The sequence below is a fragment of the Leiobunum rupestre genome, chromosome 1 (assembly GCF_980474605.1).
Source record: "Leiobunum rupestre chromosome 1, qqLeiRupe1.1.hap1, whole genome shotgun sequence".
Lineage (NCBI taxonomy): Eukaryota > Metazoa > Arthropoda > Arachnida > Opiliones > Sclerosomatidae > Leiobunum > Leiobunum rupestre.
Genome location: NC_143384.1, coordinates 27587283 through 27602594, shown reverse-complemented (window position 1 = coordinate 27602594; position 15312 = coordinate 27587283). Strand labels below are relative to the sequence as shown.

At 35.4% G+C, this 15312-nt stretch overlaps 1 long non-coding RNA gene and 1 pseudogene across 2 annotated transcripts; both read left to right on the top strand.

Moving 5' to 3' along the window:
- Window positions 1–490: 490 nt before the first annotated feature.
- LOC149962028 (ATP-binding cassette sub-family C member 3-like) overlaps window positions 491–15312 on the top strand; it is a 57174-nt pseudogene continuing 42352 nt past the window's right edge.
- LOC149962029 (uncharacterized) lies at window positions 8273–9724 on the top strand. Of its 2 annotated transcripts, XR_016480835.1 has the most exons (3): window positions 8273–8443; window positions 8976–9135; window positions 9197–9724. It is a non-coding gene; the product is annotated as an uncharacterized LOC149962029 (long non-coding RNA). The 2 variants fall into 2 exon arrangements; XR_016480825.1 differs by having other exon boundaries at window positions 8976–9724.

The following is a 15312-nucleotide window of genomic DNA, read 5'->3' as shown; positions in this document are numbered from 1 at the left end:
TTTTCCCAAAAGTTCCTTAAAAGTTATCCCTCGAAATTTTCATTTGATTTTCTTTAGAAATCCTTAGATATATTTTCCCAATATATTCCAAAGAAATTTTTCTCAAAACTTCCCCTTATATTTCCAAAGAATTCTTATCATAATATTTCCAAACGTTTAACCCCCAAAAACCACTGAGAGCTCCCTAGAATTTTCGCAAGATTTCTTGAGACATTTTTTGTAAGGATATTGGATCACATTTTTATGATGGTGTGGTTGGTCCAATATTTGATCAAAATGTGTTCAAAATTTAATCAACCATATTCATTATGAATGTTGTATTTAAATGTAGACATTGTTTTGGTTAGACTTTGATAGAAATTTAAAACTTAACTTAAAAAGATCATATGATTTATATGTATTTTTACGAGAAGCGTTTTAATTATTATGCTCAGGAAACTTATCAAAACGTTTTTGGTGTAATATAATTATACGCCCAAATGAATAAACAATGAATATAAGTATTTTACAGGCTAAAGTTTTTCTTGAAAGAATAAGAGATATTTTGAAAAATGAAGAAATAGAAAACTGCGTCGACTTCAGTAATGAAAATTCAACGGATAAAGGTTATCTTTGTAACATTTCAAAATACATGTGGTTCTAAACATGAAAACTGTTTGATTGAATTTCAGTAATTTCTCTGTCGGGTGCATCCTTTTCTTGGGAGGAATTTGTTCCGATCATTCACCATATTAATTTTACAGTCACAAAGGGGATATTAGTGGCAGTTATTGGAGAAGTGGGATGCGGAAAGTCATCTTTGCTAAGTGCAGTTTTGGGAAATATGGCAAAAATTAAGGGAACCGTAACAGTTCAGGTAACTAACAAGTTGCTACCGGCAACATTAAGAGCAATTTGCAACTAAGTAAATTATCCCAAGCTACGTGAACTTACAATAAAAAATAATAATTTTAACGATTTTTTCTTTCAGAACCCTTACCTTTTATAATAATTGACTTACTAAAAAAGTGGGACTCCCTAACTAGTAATAAAAGTCTTTCATAGTCATAAATTTAGTATCAAATGAACATGGAATATTTCTTTCCACTTGATAAACCATTTTTAATGATAAAGCTGACGTTAAAGATAAGGCTTTTATTATTATTAAATTGCTATCACAGGGTTCAATTGCTTATGTTCCACAATTGCCTTGGATTTTGAACGCTTCGGCAAAGAATAACATAATTATGGAAGAAACATTTGATCCAATCCGTTATCAAGCTGTGGTAGACGGTTGTGCTCTCACGCAGGATTTTAAAATTTTACCAGCAAACGATGAATCGGAAATTGGAGAAAAGGTATTGAATACATCATCAGAAAGAAACTCTTTTTTAATTAGAGGTTAACAGCACTGTGAAATGGGAATCGGCTAAGAACACTACATTGGTTATAATTTAGATAGTAAATTTGGAAAAAAGACCACCACAAGACTACTAATCGCAAAAAACCTTTAAAACCCTATGGTATTCCTAACATTTCAACTATTTGACATGTAAACATTTCAAGTCATTTTTGTTCAGTTTATTTAGAAAATTCTTAAGGTCTACCTGCACTGTCTTCTATTTTCTAGGTGCATCTCCTTATAGTACCTTCTATAGAAATTAATTCCGTTTTTAAGAGTGCGCGTGACTTAATTTATAGCATTACTGAGGTCACAGGTGATAGTTAATTTGGCGGGCTTGAATGTAAATAAGATTTAATTCGTGTCGCTAATGTACTCATTTCGACTACAGCAGCGCCAACCCTGTAATAATTATTCCCTGGTAGAAATGTTTCTATCATACAGATGGGGTAAAGATAGTTTCATCCACTGGTATTTAAAATGTTTAGTATTTTTTCATCGTACAACGCGACGGGAAATATGGCTTTTTACCTTTCCGAGGGAATTCTGTACCCTAGGAGGGGTTAAACAACCACCGTGTCTGTCTGTCTGTATGTCTGTGGGTGGGTGGGTCTGTCAGGCCTGCGAACGCGTTCGCATTTTCGGGGCAAAGGGTAATCACTGCGTACCCAGTTTCTTAGAATCAGGGAAAAGGTTTTTCCAAAAGCGCCCTCTTTTTGTCATTGGGTGTAGTATAATTTTTTAATCGGCCGGGATTCGAACCCGAGCCCTCTTGCACGACAGGTGAGCCAAACGTTGCCATACGTAATCATGATCTAGGCAATTTGGCGTCATACATTCAAGGTTGCGTGTTTTCTCATCAATTGAATGCGAAAGTTTGTCTGCTAAAATTCACATTTTCTATTTGGAAAAACGTATAAAATAATAAAAATTTTAATATGAAATTTTGAAAGTGTTCACAACTATACATAATCTTATAAAAAAAACTAAATTTTAATTTTTGGGTGCAGTTAGACTTTAAATTAAAATAGATAAAATATTAATAATACAAGCGGCCGTAAAACTCTGGTTAGCGCAGTTGATAAAAATCAACCAGTGTAGCAGCGAAAGCTAGTGGGCTATATCGGATAATTGGTATCTATTTGCATCACGTGGAAAATATGCTAATTAAATAATATACTTAATCATGATTTTTGTTTTAAGGGAATAAATTTGAGCGGAGGTCAGAAGCAGCGCGTCAGCCTGGCCAGAGCAGTGTACTTGAACGCCGATGTTTACTTGTTGGACGATCCTCTGGGCGCTGTTGACTCTCATGTTGGGAAACACATTTTCGAGAACATCATTGGTACCCAGGGAATGCTCCAAGATAAAGTAAACATTTAAATACTTCAATACTGTACTGTTTTAAACTTTAATCACACTGAAAAGAAAGAGCATTTGGACGCTTCCTCTAACCTTGAAATTTAATGGCAAAAATAATTCCATTGATGAGGTCTGAAACATCTAATTTATAATATTAATCATTAATCCTAAAAAGTACCAAATTTTATATAGTAATTTTTTTATGATCTAAGTATTAATAACTAATAATTTTTGTACGGTCTGCTTTTTAATCGTTGAAAATTGACATTTATTTCTAATACGTTAATTAAAACAAATGTGTAATTTAGTTGAAACCAGGATAGGCGAACCCCTGAAAAGGGGCCCCTCTAACCAAATGGGTACGATTATCGAATAGTGGATAAATAAAATAAATTGAAACTAAGGATTTGTATTAATTTTGGGTTGCTGAAGCCAAAAAATCTAATGCCGAGTTCCGGACTTATTTAAAAATCAAATTTCACACTTGGTAGTACAGTTTTTCACAGATTGTAGTTTTATTGTACTTACAAGGAGAGTACCCGAGGTGTTTATTGCCGCTTTGGTTCAAAGTCGGGTGTAATGTAGACCTTTATGAGATATGATATTTCCCAAAAGGAGAAGTTGCACTACCCATTCAATTTGCTATGGCAACCGAAAATGTTTTTGATCACTTAAAACCAAAAAATCTCCTTTTAAAAAAGAGTGGGATTTTCTCGGTTTCACAGCTAAGAAAATTTAAAAAAAAATGAAAATCACGAAATGTGTAATTTGGACCACATTTAGGTAAATTTCATCAATTTTGGGTAAATTGGAACATTTTTGTGGTAAATTTGTAACACATTTTTGGTAAAATAAGGAAAAAAACTTATTTTTGTTGCCATGGAAAATCGAATGGGTCTCCTTTTGGGAAATTTCATATCTCATATAGGTCTATATTACGGCCGACTTTGAACAAAATCGGCAATAAACACCTCGGGTACTCTCCTTGTTAGTCAGGTATCCTACACTACCGTTATGGTTCATTTTTCATTTCTTTTTTTTCATCTATATAATTTACGGTACGATTTTACTATGAGTGTTAACACCAGTAGAGGGCGCAATTTTTTTCATATTAATACATTTTGATATTCCCTAGGTTAATAATGTATTTATTTATACCTAAGACCAATTACACCTGGACTACAATGCCAACGTTATAACTCCGATTTCAGAGTGTCCGCTACAAAACACCACCAAGTGGAGAAAATCCGCGATACTAATCCACAAACATGCAGCAACCCCCCCCCCTTTTTGATCCCCCTTCTTTGGGAGGCCAATGGTTCACGCTCTCTTCCGCTGTTTTTCTCTTGACGCCGTAAATAACGACTCGCGGGGCGACCGAGTAAAATGTCGGGAGAAGAGCGCGAAGTGAACGCGTTTTTTCAGCCCAAATTCCCTTGTGGACGAGAGTTGCCTCTAAATAACGATGGTGGCGTTGGGGTAGCGGTGACACTAGCCTAACAACAACGCCGGGTGGGGTGCATTTGGCCGACTCCTCATTTGACCGACTTTTCATTTGGCCGACTGCTCATATGTCCGAATGCCCATTTGGCCGACAGCTCATTTGGTCGACTTTTCAGTCGGCCAAATGAGCAGACCATATGGCTAACTACTCATTTGGCCGACTACTCATTTGACCGACTACTCATTTGGCCGACTGCTCCTTTGGCCGACTACTCATTTGGCGGACTACTCATTTGGCGGACTGCTCATTTGACCGACTGCTCATTTGAACGACTGCTCATTTGACCGGGCCCTCAATGGGTTAGAGTGTGCAATAACTGGTGGCTTTACCGGGGAGTCATGGTCTAGCTCTAGTAACCCATAGAGCAGTGGCACACTGGGAGATGTTAGCTCTGATAAAATGGTCCTATCTCCACCTCCAACTTTGGCCAGGTTTGGGCTGGATACTGAGCCTCGGCTCGGGCTAACGGAGAGGATCCATGCAAACTGGCCACCTCGGCGGATTGGGTAGCCTGCTGTGGGGCGGTGTGCCTCCGTATGAGGGCACGGCGGTCGTGTTTCCCGGCCTTTTGGAGTTCCGCCGGGATCTCCGGTGCCAGCTGTGCCGGGTTACTTGGACTGCTGTGTGCTCGTCGTTCCCCTTTAGAAGCTCTCTCAAAGGGTTTGACTCTATACCTACGTAGGTAGGGTGTCAGATGGAGCTGCTACAGCATCCCCTCTTAATCCCACTTCTGTGTGCGAAGTGGGGATTGGTCCACCCATTGCTGCTCCTTCTGCTGGGTTGAGTGGCTTGCGTCAAAGTTGCGACCAACAGTAGTAGGGTGCTGCTACCCATGCTGGATTTGTCACCTGTCCGGGCTTGGTGGACGCTGGCGTAGGGCACTATGATGATATGCCTCCGGTGGTATGGTCTCTGTTACTATGTACACCAGGCTATAAATTCTGACACTGTCCATTTGTCCGACTTCTCAGTCAGATAAATGGACAGTCGGCGTAACGCATATTTTGTGGTCGGCCAAACGAAACGCCTACCTTTATTGTAGTCCAGGTGTAAATTGTCTTAGTTTATACTCAGGGATAATGGATATGTCGAGACTATCCACGGACATGTTAGGCCCTAACGCCGTCATGCTGAGGAGGGGGGGGGATAAAAAAGGAGGCGGTCTTAATTTTTGCGTAACTCACGCCAGTTGTTTACGTTAATCGCGTCGGCAAACGTTATTTTTAAGGTACCAATGAGATTGCAGTATTATTTGAATTGTTTGAAACGGAGGAGCATACCGGGGGCCCCAATTGGAGAAACGCTAAAAATAATCTAGACATATTCAGTATCGTTTTGGCTCCTTCATTTTAATTTATTTGACGTATTAATTTATTATATCTATTAATTTATAATATATATTTACCCCACCCAAAACCCCAACTTTTAGCGTGTGGCTCCTTAATACATATATTAAAAATGTACAAATACGATTGCGTAGGATACCTGACAAAGTTAAATTTAACTGAAATCTCTGAAAGACTGTGTTAAGAAGTGTTAATTTTTTATTTTAAAATATTTCCGCGTTATTTATTTTTAGGATTCAGTAACCCACAATTAATAAAATTCCGTAATTTAAATTGTTTGGGAACTGATATCCCCTATTTGATAGTCATACCACAAAATGTTATATAAGAAATTGTTTTTACAAAAAACGTATATTGGACAGACACAATAAAAAACTAAACATTCAAAGACTCATTTTAAAAACTCTACAATGAAAGACTATTGCTCCTTGAGTATTAATATTTATTATTAATTAAGTTATAGAATGAATGATATTGTTCTATTTCCTATTTTAGCAAATTCATCTACTATTATAAGCATGGGACAAAAGTTAGTAATGTGTCAACTCAAAATTCAATATAATTTTGTCGTCACATTCCCAGTTCTACTCATGTAAGAGTTCATATTTAATAGGCATTTATTAAAAGGTGGGTAAAAATGGCGACCCTCCCAGCAAAATTTGAATTTATGTGAAAGACCTTTAAGAAACCGCAGACGATTTTAAACCGAAAACACGAAACTACGCAAGACAGGAAATTCGTTTTCATATAAATTAAATTATTGCTGCGGGGGTCGACATTTTTACCCACCTTTTTATAAAGGCCATATTTATAACAAAGGATCGGCGAAGCCTATGCTATAATTTAAGGTGAATTGAAAAGTTAAACTTTTACGGTAAAAGTACTGCATATCTATTTAGAATTCTTTAACTATCATAAAACAAAACTAGAAAAACTGCTGCACAAGTAATGACAAATATAGAAATATTTTATACATTATTTTAATTCTGTTTATTCTCTTTTTTGACCATGGCTAAAACATAACAATTAAAGAATTTAAAACTAAGTTCTGCTACTTCATGGTATACTTTTATTTAAAAATAATGATATGAAAAATATGATTACCCCAGTAGCACACGTAGTGCGTTTTATGGTCGGGTAGGGGTCGCGCTGTCGGGTAGTAGTCGGAGTCGGCTAGTGTGCGTCTTGCCGACTCAATGCCGACTGATATGGTTGATTTAAATATCCTTCACGGTTGGGCCGACTATCATTTGAGCAGCTGTAAAACATACGTTTTATTGTATACAAATTGTCACAGGTTGGTCGGCCCGATGTTCCTCCTGAAGCTCAAAAAGTCCGATTTCTGGTCGGATATGGGTCTTGCTTTCGGAAAAGATAGAAACCGATTGTGAGTTTTACGCCGACTTAATACATATTCCTCGCGGTTGGGCCGACTATAAATTGAGCAGCTGTTATATATGCGTTTTATTGTTTAAAATTGTCAAAGGTTGGTCGGCCCGATGTTCCTCCAGAAGCTCAAAAAGTCCGATTTGTGGTCGGAAATGGGTTTTGCTTTCGAAAATATAGAAACCGATTGTGAGTTTTACGCTGACTTAATACATATTCCTCGCAGTCGGGCCGACTATAATTTGAGCAGCTGTAAAATATGCGTTTTATTGTGTAAAAATTGTCAAAGGTTGGTCGGCCCGATGTTCCTCCACACGCTCAAAAAGTCCGATTTGTGGTCGGAAATGGGTTTTGCTTTCGTAAAAGATCGATAAAACTTGAAAAATTAAGTTTATAATTAAGAATTAAACACCTTTTAAAATTTTACATAATAGTCATATTAGTTGTGCCGACTGCGATGGTCGTTGGGCTTCCTAAACTAAATGAAGATATTCTAACGCCGAATAATTCGTGAATTTTAAGAGAGCACGTGGTTGGCTATCTCCATCGGCTGTGATACAGTAGGTCAGTGGGATGGAAGCTTTCGCTATATATTTTTTTATTGATCTAGTTCTCACTATTTTCAGTTTAAAGTTAGATAGCCGATAATTAATACGTAAATGTGTGCATAAATTAGATTTATATAATTTTTACTAAATCATTTTTTTGATTATTTACGTCTTAAGACCACCAACTTATATCTTCTCGTATACTAGGCGAGTGTACGAATTGATCGAAGTTGGCCGTGCCCCAAACTGGTTGTAGATCGTTAGACGGTTAGAGAGTCTGTGTATTTTTATAATAATTTTTCCGCACGCGTGTGTTTTCCCGCTCATTTGTGCCCTTTGTTAAAGCGGTAGTTAAATCCGTGGTTCCATCCGAGTCAATTTCCAAGCGACTTTTCTTCTTTTTCCGGCCATAAAAGTATTTACATATAGTTTTTAAATAATATTCGGTATTTTACATAACATTTACGGGTTTAAAGCTTATTTATAATTCTAAATCCCAACTTTCGTAGATTTAGAGGTAGGCCTGGGTCTACATTATTATTCATTATGGAAATAGAGAAATTGCCTTATGTTTTTAGAAAGTGCAAAGTCTCAACGTGCAACAACTTCTACAATCCCCAGCATTATAAATGGTAAATCAGGAATAATTACATTTGTTTTTAAATATATAACGTGAATCAAATACAATGCGATTTTGCTTTCGGATATTTCAGATAAGAGTTTAAAAAACATCTGTTATCTCAATGTTGTGCGACATAACTACAAACATAAAAGTTCTAACTGAAGTGGTCAATAGTTTAGTGGAAAACCAATGGATATAGATTATACTGGCTTGCCAGAATTTCCCATCAACAAAGTCAAGGACGTAAGAGAATTTAATGAACTCTTGTGTGATAGTGACATAAGAAGAAAATCGGTAAGTTTGAATGCATGCTTAATGGCTAAAGTTTATAGGGAGCACGTGAAAGTCTTTTGTTTTGTTTTAGTCGTTTTAAGTATCAAAAATTCAGCATTCGAGTATCTAGTTCAGGTTTTCAAATTAATAATATTCTAGTACTTAAGTTTAGCTTAGCTTAGCTGGGATTTCTAAATTCGCACAGTTTAAATTTCAATCTCAAAAGGTACGTGAGGCAGTAAGTGCCCAAATTACGGGGTATCAGGAACCACAAATTGATAGATTAACAGCTAAGGTATTTTACTTGGTCAATTGAGGGAGGTATAATTTCCCATTCTATGGTGAAAGATAATTGGTACATACATTGTCCAAATTATGGGCCTTGGAGCCTGTTGTTTGAACCCTGTTAATAAAGCCAAAATGTCCTTTTCCATTTAAATATTTGGTTTTTATCCATTCCCAAAAAAAAATAATTTCCATTATCTCAGTTATTGGTGTTGAAACTGTTCTATGTAATACTTGGTTGTTATATAAAAAAAATATTACTAATTAGGTAGACAAAATTTCAACTTGGGTTGCAAAAAAGATATCTAACTCCACAATAAGCATTATGCGAAACGTAATGACAAATGAAGTTGCTCTAAATTGTAACTGGATCGGAGCAAATTAAAAAGAAGCTTTTGTAAACATGCTAATAAAGAATTTAATCATTGGTATAGTGTAAATAATACTAAATGTTTAACAATTTAACCTTATGATTTATCTCTTTTCTAGAAGCAGTAAAACGGTCAACCAATTTGAAACTGGGAAAAGATATAGATGTAGAATCTTCAATAAAATTATGGTTCAAACTTGCTAAGGATAGGAACGGGGGATGCCTAAGGAGAAGCTTAAAAGCAATGGAGTTAAAAGACACTGAAAAAATGACCAGGAAGATAGTGTTTAAAAACTTATTTTGTATTGATAATCATGAATTTAAAAAAAATAAGTCACGTATAATTAAAAAGACAAGATATTTCATGACTAAAAACTTATATTAATATAACATTTTAATTTCAATAGGCGAGCTTTCGAACCCAAGTCCCTTTTCAAGGCATAGTTGGGTAAATGCTTAACTATGACTTGAAAACGAACTTCGGTTTGAAAATTATCCTATTGAAAATAAAATATTACATTATTAAATTAAAATTTGTCATGAAGTATCAATCATTTTAAATAAGTTATTAACAGTGTCTAAAAGTTGACCTATAAATATATCAAATTGTTCAACTAATTTTTTTTTCCGAGAGTAACGAAAGTTTGTTAGCCAAAGTATTTAAATATGTTTTAATTAAAATCTCTTAAACATTTAAGAATGTATGTTTGTCATTTAATTATATCCATGTGAAATTAGTACTGTTAATTGATATATTGGTAGATCCTTAATTTTTGGTCGGCAAAACAGCATAATATTGGTCGGGCCGACTGATAAGCTTGATGTTTGGTCGGCAAATTTACTTATATTAAGTAGGGCCGACTGACATAGTCTTGATGTTTGGTCTATAACGTTATTAAAAATAGGTAGGGCCGACTTTTATGCAGTGATTTATTGGTCAGGAAAGTGACCAAAAATTGGTAGGCCCGACTGATATAGTCTTAATATTTTGCTAAGCAAAGTGACTCACTACAGGTAGGGCCGACTATTACACAGTCTTGGTTTCTGGGTCGAAAATTGGTAGGGCCGACTGATATTTTGGTAGGGGTCATAGCAATACAGCGACACTCTACCGACCATAAAACAGGCTGTGACATTTCGACCTGTTAACCAGCTGAGGGCCGACTACGACCCGACCAAGACGATTGGCTACGGCCCGACTATGGCCGACTACGGCCCGACTATGGCCAACTACGAGACGGACGACTATGACCCGACTGATTTTATACGTCCATCGGCCCGACTAAATGGTGCTACTGGGGTAGACGCGGCTGAAGAAGGACCCCGGTCCGAAACGTCCCGAGTATTTTTAAATAAAAGTATACCATGAAGTAGCAGAACTTTGTTTTAAATTCTTTAATTATTATTATTTTAATTACCATTTCTGTGACCCAAAGATGGGCAAAAAAAATTATATCAATCATTTTCAATCTTTTTCATAGATGACAGTAGTGACAATATCTTTTAAATTTTTGTCGCTAATATAAATTTTTAAATATCTTTCCTGTATATTAATTACTTCCATAGATCGCGGGAGTATCATTTAGTATTAACATATTTTCCAAACTTTTTCTATACAATTCTTTCATGGTCTGTCAAAACAATTGGGATTGAAATTATATCTTTCCTAAACTATTTTATTGTTGTCAAAATCTTAGGGTATTATTCAAGTACAATTTCCCTCAAATAGAAAATATTTCAAAATTCAAACTTTTGTCTTATACTATCGAATATATCAATTTATTCATTTCGAAGTTTAAATTTAAACAAATGTTTCAAATATTTTCATATCTTATCTTTTGTTTTTTAACTTACAAGATATCGTAATAATGACCCTTTATTAAATTTCCATCGCTTTTCCCATTTTCCCTTTTAAATTGCATTATTCCCTTTCAGCGTTTTTAAAGGTTGAAAAATTCTGGAAAAAGGAAAAATTCCCCGCATATGGAAGCACTGCGTCTATAGCATTGAAAATAAATGCCAGAAATAAGCGTTTCAAAAATATGGTGCCTTATCAAGCAAAATAACTCAGCTCGTAGTATGTCTTTTCTGTCGATTTTTTTATCCCACAGCCTTATTTTATATCCATGGCGGTCGATTTTAAAATTAATTTTAAATATTTCCATTAGAATATACTTAATTCTGAACTAAACACGCGTACTCCTTTACAATTGAAAATTTTCTCAGTTTACTGTTACAGTTTCAAGGCTCAAATTTAAGGAAATGGTTTTAAAATATATAAAAGGTGAGGGACAATTTATGGAAATTATTTTAGAAATATATTTTGCTTTTTAAAATAATTCCAAAAAATAACTCTTTAATTTAAAACATTTCTAATATCTGTGCCTTCATAGATCCGAACTACCCCTTAAATCAACCTTCCAACTGCTTTGATAAAAGAATTTTTTATTTAATATATATATCGATGTGGAACTAAAAAGGAACGAAATATAATACCTAAGGCCAGCTATCCCCCCCCTTCGCCAACTGACGGCAAAGTTTCAAACGAAAATGGTGTGACCACTCCCTCTGATCTCCGCTCTTTTTATTTACTGATGTAATCGCTCATATATTGTATTTGCCTAAAGGAGACCTGTCACCACCCTAAAATTGGTTAAAACCCATTTAAATGGATAGAGAACGTCCGAAAATGGTTATAAAAAAATTTCATGTTAATATTGCCAGTATTTGATTTATTATAAGCAACCAAATTTCGTGTTTTATCCCTCCGACTCGAGAATCTTAGTATCGCTTGGTTGAACCTACCTGCAGCACCATCTCGTGAACGCCATTTTCCTTGGCTTTTAAACCTAGGTATATTGGTAGATTGTAGTTAATCGTGTTTTTAATACGCCTTAAACGCCGCCCTTTCTAAAAATTTTGCCGCTTCATTCTTTTGGTGCTGCACGTAGGTTCAACCGCGATTTCTGAAATTTTTGAAGCCGTTTGATGTAGGTTGCGGAAAAAGTAGCGTAGATTTTTAAATACTTTTCCAATAACTATAAAATTCCAGGGACATAATTATTAATATATTTATATATATATGATCTTTTTGTAAAAAAAACCTCGTAAATTATGGTTTTGGTGACATTTCTCCTTTAAGTATAGATGGCACTAAAACGTTTCCTCTCTAAACAAATAAAATGTGTAGAAAATGTTTCAGGGTATTATTAAAAGATGACGACACTATCTCTCGCAGATTATTTTCTTCACTCGATTAAAACTCGCACTCTATCTTTATTATTTTTCGATTTATGAATTGTTTCCATTTTTCTATCGCGATCATTTCTGAAGATTTATTATCATTTCAAACTCGATTCTTTTTTTAAGCGGTTTTTCATTAAGTGTCAAATCGTGTCCTGAAAGTATCAAAAGATACGAGCGCGCCCATCTTCTTCTGTCAAACGTCTTTAGCGACTCTTTCAAAAATTGTCTCCAGAATTGCCATATAAAATTTACAAGCCCAAAAAACCGCCCTCCGTTGAGTATGTTTTCAAAATAGAGACAAACTTCTCGCCCATAATTTATAGACAAATTTTATCTAGTAGCGCGAAGTTTGTTCAAATAATTACCGTATACAAATAATAAGAACACCAGAACAAGTATTTTCATAAGTTTTTTAATATTTTAATATTGTAGACTTATAATTTTTTACTCAAAACTCCGTATTTTTCCAAGAAACGGTTTTCCCACTAAGTGGTCAATGCATTGTTACGTATTAGGGTTTATGGCACTGAAGAGACAGCATAAATGATAGCTCGACGATAAAAGCATTCCTGGGCTTTCCGTGAAATTTTCCGTTCTCAACTTCATCCCCTAGTCTCCCTTCTCGTGCGCACGGAGTTGAGGTTTTAGTCACACATAATTTTTACCACTGAAGGGCCGGGACTTCTATCATTTCTGTGATGCCGCTTTCACTTCGTTTTGAATTAAACTTTCCCCTCATTTTAACCATTCTTTGATATAATTACCCCCTAAACCGCTGCGCTGCTGCTATTTCGTGGAAACGGTCGAAACCATGAAAACAAGCCCAAAAATTCGCCACACGCCGAAGCCATTTTTTCCCGCGTAGTGCTTTAAAAAGGAGCCCAATTGGGCGAGAAAATAGCCGGACTGGCAACTCTGTGAGTCTCACAATGTGTCTGATAAGCAGTAGTGCAGCGGCCGGCTGCTTTATTATTCCGTTTCCTTGGATACAATGTTAAGTAGGAGCATGACTAAGAAGTGAGTTTTGGGCTAAACTACAGTTAAATGGCTCTAAATATAATGCAAAATCGTTCTGACATTGGGATAAATTAATTTTTATAAACAAAATTTAAAAAAATTGCTGCAGCTTTAAGCCTCTTAATTTTTTTTGACCGTTAGTAGAATTTTCGGTCCTTTTTGGGGCCCTTACAAGGCGATTGCCTACCTCTGGGGCCGCCACTGGTTGAAACAAATCGTTGTTAAAAAACGCTATACGGCTTGGGCCTCATCCCTCATAAAAATTGCTTATTTAAATTAATATTATTTGATGTCAGAAGTTTCTAAATTAAATTATATATCCTAAAACCTCATCTTAAATATTTTTACATTCTTTCTTTTATTGTTTGTTATAAATTATTTTATTTCTAAAATTTAGACTCGAATTCTTGTGACTCACAATATTAGGTTCTTAGCTGATGTGGATGAGATATACTTCATGAAAAACGGCAAGATCACCGAGAGAGGCTCTTGCGATGAACTTCTTGGCAGAAATGGTCCGTTTAGAGATTTCTTCTTGAGTCATAATAATTTAATGGATGACACAACTTATACACATTCTAAATATCCTTCTCCAATGAGTTGCATTCAAAGGTAAAATATATTTTTGAACCATAATAAATTCATTGTCTTTGATCTCTTAAAATCTTTGCGATTAAGTATATTACACGAACTGGTGACGTCACGATAGAAGCGTTATAAAAATCCATTCTCCTTTCTATTCCCTTAGTATCTAAATCGTCATCACCCGACAAAACAATTTCGGTGGCTTGATTTCTAGTCTAGCCAAAGAAGTCAACTGCAATCTATATTTAAGCCTAACCACGTCAACCGGGTGAGGTGGTGAAGTTGTTAGAGGTGCAATTATAGTATAAGGTATCCGTCGCCATTTTCTTTTTTAAACAATCAATGGACAAACCATTTTTATTTCAAATAAACCCCCGCTTTTCAAGAAACATTGATAATTTATGGTAAATTTTCAAAATTAAAAAATACGTTATTCTATCCAATATAGGTAGAATATACAGAGCAAATTTGGTCGTATTTATTCATTTTGATAGATTGATAGATAGTAGGGTACACGTCGGTAGTCTCACTACTTTTGGACTTAACTACGTTTTACACAGTAAATGCAAACACAGTCAATGCAAACAGAGTAGAGGCAAAACGAGATATACCCGGTTTGGTTAGGTTAGGTGAGGTTAGGTTAGGTTAGGTGAGGTGAGGTCATGTTAGGTAAGGTTAGGTTGATTTCGTAATATAGGTGCGTATTTATGATTTTCTACTATTTCTGCGACGTTTCGTCGGCCAATAAAAATGAGGTGCATTACTCCGGCTATCGTCAAGTCCAAAATGGCTCTTTATATTCTACCTATATTGGATAGAATAACGTAATTTGTGATTTTGAAAATAAACCATAAATTCTCAATGTTTCTCGAAAAGCGGGGGTTTATTTAAAAAAAAATGTATTGTCCATTGATTATTTTAAAAAAAAAATTAAAAAACAAAATGGCGACGGATACCTTATACTATAATTCTACCTGGTTAGAACTTTCGTCTCACAGAAAGAGAAGCGGGTTTCGATCAAATCTAATGGCACTACAACTCATTTTTCCCACTGGTTGAAAGGATTTGCCCTCGCGTTCTCCGGTTTCCACTTTTCCTAAGACCTGTTTAGGGTTAACAATAAGAGTAAGTGTACGGAGATATGAACGGCTTGCATTGTAACCCGCCCTTGCCTGATTATTTTTTTTCCAAGAATAGATTTTTATTGAACAAATAATAACTTGGTTGGGTTGCGGAACGTTTTCTTAAAGGCAGGTTTTATTTTTTCTAAAACAAACCATGGCGACCACCAGCAACGATACGGAAAACTCCCATAGGTCTAATACATTGTTGTGCGTCGCCGAGTTTTTACAAATTTCAAAACCAGCTTTTATTTCTGGCTAATTTT